General features: G+C 29.5%; 1 long non-coding RNA gene across 1 annotated transcript; it reads right to left on the bottom strand.

Annotated features, from left to right (window-relative positions):
• Positions 1 to 714: 714 nt before the first annotated feature.
• On the bottom strand, positions 715 to 1,361 carry LOC132714296 (uncharacterized). Its single transcript, XR_009623546.1, has 3 exons — positions 1,278 to 1,361; positions 1,010 to 1,109; positions 715 to 781 (listed from the first exon to the last, which is right to left on the bottom strand). It is a non-coding gene; the product is annotated as an uncharacterized LOC132714296 (long non-coding RNA).
• Between the last annotated feature and the right edge of the window lie 2,355 nt (positions 1,362 to 3,716).

Genomic DNA, 3,716 nt, shown 5'->3' with positions numbered 1-3,716 from the left:
TATCCCGCATGAATGCACCATGAGTACTGTAAATGATCCATAAACAAAAAAGCCGGTAGCATAAAATTGAATAGTGGAATATAATAATTGTTTGGGGCGATTTTACCACACAATACTCGTATGTTTGGTTGAAAATATCACTTATACTATGACGTAACAATTACGCCAGAACACTAAGACATGTTTTATCAGTTGCTGTCTTAAATATGTTGTCTGGAAAACATAGAGCTCGATACACAGCAATAACAGAAAGTAATTTTAGAAGGGCGATTTGAAGGATGTATAATTAATGTCAAAATGAAAGACAAATGCTTGAGTGTGTATATCCCAATATTCCAGGCAAACAATAAGTCTGCCTAAGTAGAAGAATTCTATCCCAGCAGGCACATCAACGCTGTTTCAACGTTGAATTATGGTCAGATTTCAACGTTGAAATAAGGTTGGATTTATATTAGGATTTGAAAGTTGAAACAACGTTGAAATTTCAACGTTGATACAACGTTGCAGCTTCAACGTTGGCGTGAAGTTTCAATGTCATTTCAACGTTGAAAACCCACCATACTTTAATTTTTGGATATAAAGCAAAGTAACCAAGTTTAACAAAATATCAAGACAATATTAAATACTTCAGATATTATATTTCAAAAATACAGTGCAAGTGCAGCTTAAATCCACTTTAATAATTTTAACAATTAAACTACAATCTGTTCCAATCTTATCTTCTAGATCTTTCTGGGTATGTCAAGTGTTTGAGTACTTCTTTGGCTGTCTCTTACTGCTTCTGCAAATAAAAATAAGAAGTTTGTAGTTAGAAGTGACTTGGTCAATTTCAAATTATACATATAATTACTCAACTTAGTGATTTGTTTTTATCTTAAAATGCTTTTCTCTAAGATTTACATCATAAAACAGCATTGAAATTGAAACATATCTAAGTTTCATATTGACAGCAAATACTGTATATAAGACAACCAAATGTTTTTAAAAAGAAGCTATTTAAAAGTATCACCTTTGATTGGTATGAAAAAATGCTCCCCGTCAGTTCCTTGCAGCATATTCCCAAGAAATTAACATTCTAGGCTCTAGCTAAGACCATTTTATGCAGCACCCTGAAATCAACAGACATGTAAATTTTATATAAATAATGTTACATGAATATTCCGAAAATAATATATTTTAAGACAAGATAAATTTCCAGTAGTTGAAAAATTTATACTTCGTATAGTAAAGAAATTCAAGTATATAAATTAATAAGAATAAATTTCAATTTAACAAACCTGACAGTCCTTTTCATGTTGAATGTATGGTATACAGGCTACAGCTGCAATACTCTAAATTTCAACCAGGGCCAGGATCTAGAATATAAAATAATATATCTATCTATATCTGAGTACTGCCAACCCCTCTCGCGAGTGTTATAGGCAGGAAAATAATAAAATAGAAATAGATTTATTATTCCCCATAAATTTACATCTATTAAACTTTATAACTCAAAGTTGTTATTTAACTTAATAATAATGTATTTTTTCAAACTAATTAACACTGTATTATACTATCACTAAAATAAAAACATAGTTATATATATTGACGAATCGTCTTGGGACGTAAATTATGTGGGCCGAACTACTTTATAAGTTTCAATTTTATAATGGTTTAATTATAATTAGGATATAGCACAGACAATTGTTTAATAATATGAAAAATAAATTAAAGAATTAAAGAATTGTAAAATCGTAAATTGCCAAGGACATCAATAACTTCATGCTTACAAGGCCTACCGATCCCAAATCTTTCAATTAGGTCGCGAAAACGTGTCAAATCAACTCAATCATGTGTTTTCATCTCTCTTATATTTCATAAAGTAAATTAAAGTAGAACTTTAAGAATAAATAATAATATTTAAGAAAATAATCAGTAAACTAAATAAAAACATTACGGTAATACCTTCGAAATCCAAATGAATTGCCAATCGTGTTGTTTTCAAATTTTCCAAACAGCGCCACCATTTGCACGAACGATAATCATAGACAACAAACAAAATCATAGACCGCAACAATTACTTCCCCTGACCAGCGTTATTGTATAAACGGGGTTTTGACAAATATCAATTTATTAATTATTTAATATTAATCATAAAGAACTAAAACATAAAACAACAAAACATATTAACTAATAATTAAAGCGGTAATAGAAAGTGAAAAATTATTTCCAACTTTATTTGTTTCAGCGCTATTAAAATTTTGAATATACGGAAAAAGATTGTAACGCAAATTTTCCTGACAAAAATCACTTACAGACTAATTCAATAAAGGAATATTAACACAAAATTAGTGGTATAAAAGTTTATATAATGAATAAACTAAATGTAAAACTTCGACCATAAACAACGTTGAATCAACGTTGTATATCCATTGGCTATATAAGTATATATCCGTATGGTCGTCCATAGTTGAATATTGGTTGAACAACGTCACGACCATATTTCAACGTTGTTTTAACGTTGATACAACGTCAAGTGCCTGCTGGGATAGGACTTGTCGTTTGTGCTTATCCCTTTTCAATTATGTCATATATTTTGTATTCTTGCTTTTATATAATTTTTTAATGCTTGTATGTGAACATATATGTCACATACACAATTGTTTAAACTTACATTAACACTCTCCAGAAAATTATCATTTTTAATATTAGATACTTATTCATAATAAATTATCATTTAAGTACGTTTAACTATTTGAAAAGATACATATTATACATTATAAAGGAAATACTATCATCACCATCATCGCAAAAAATGGGACATTATTATATAAAGCAGCGTCTGTTTCTCTGGCATTGTAAACTTCTGTTACTGGAGACGTTTGTGGTTGACACCATTACATTATCTCCAGACATGTTCGGCGTATCATGTTAAAAGGCAAATACACTTTCACTATATTAATACTTTCTGTCAGCCCAGTAAAGGAAGAAATATCGACTATTTTTTCAGTGGGTGATGTTTAAATATTATCCAGTAGGGACAAAGTGTCGTGAATATGTTAGAATTAATTCGATGCAATGTATGTAAAACATGATTGGTCTTTTATCTGTTCTTAAATTAATGAACAATCAATTTTTAAGAAAAATAATGTTCTTTTCCTAAGCTTTGCATGCGACGTTTGTATTAATTTTTGTTATTTTTTGTTGATATATTTTGTATAAGTTTTGTATTGAGTCTTTTGATGTCATAATAAGATTTTCTAGTTTATCTGGATAAGGAAGGTTTCACTTGTCCATTCGTCCCTTATTTCCTGCACCAGCAGGCATCTGTACACTTACAAATTTCATATTTGCAGAGTTAATTTCCTTCAAAATTTTAGATATCATCATGTGTTGAACCTAACATTATCACATCGCTGCTTTCGAAAGAAAAGTCAAAATCATTTAACACATACAATTTCTAACAGGCTTCCATACGTCGGAATTGATTACCGAATACGTCTGAGACTGGCAAGCTTAATGTATTTACTAATACCCTCAAGCTTTTCTGACAAGCACAAGAACCAATTTAAAATCAAATAAAACTTCATTTATCTAGGGCTTTAACCTGTATGATCGTTAGAAATCATTTGAAAGTTAAAATAAATGTTATGTTACCGATACAGCCATTTGTCTTTTAATAATAATAAAAAAAAATTTACATTTTACCCAATAAAATCTCTGAAACATTGTACATC

The sequence above is a fragment of the Ruditapes philippinarum genome, unplaced genomic scaffold (genome assembly GCF_026571515.1).
Source record: "Ruditapes philippinarum isolate M1 unplaced genomic scaffold, ASM2657151v2 ctg3996_1_1_1_1, whole genome shotgun sequence".
In the NCBI taxonomy this organism is placed as follows: domain Eukaryota; kingdom Metazoa; phylum Mollusca; class Bivalvia; order Venerida; family Veneridae; genus Ruditapes; species Ruditapes philippinarum.
This window is presented reverse-complemented; position numbering and strand designations above follow the sequence as displayed.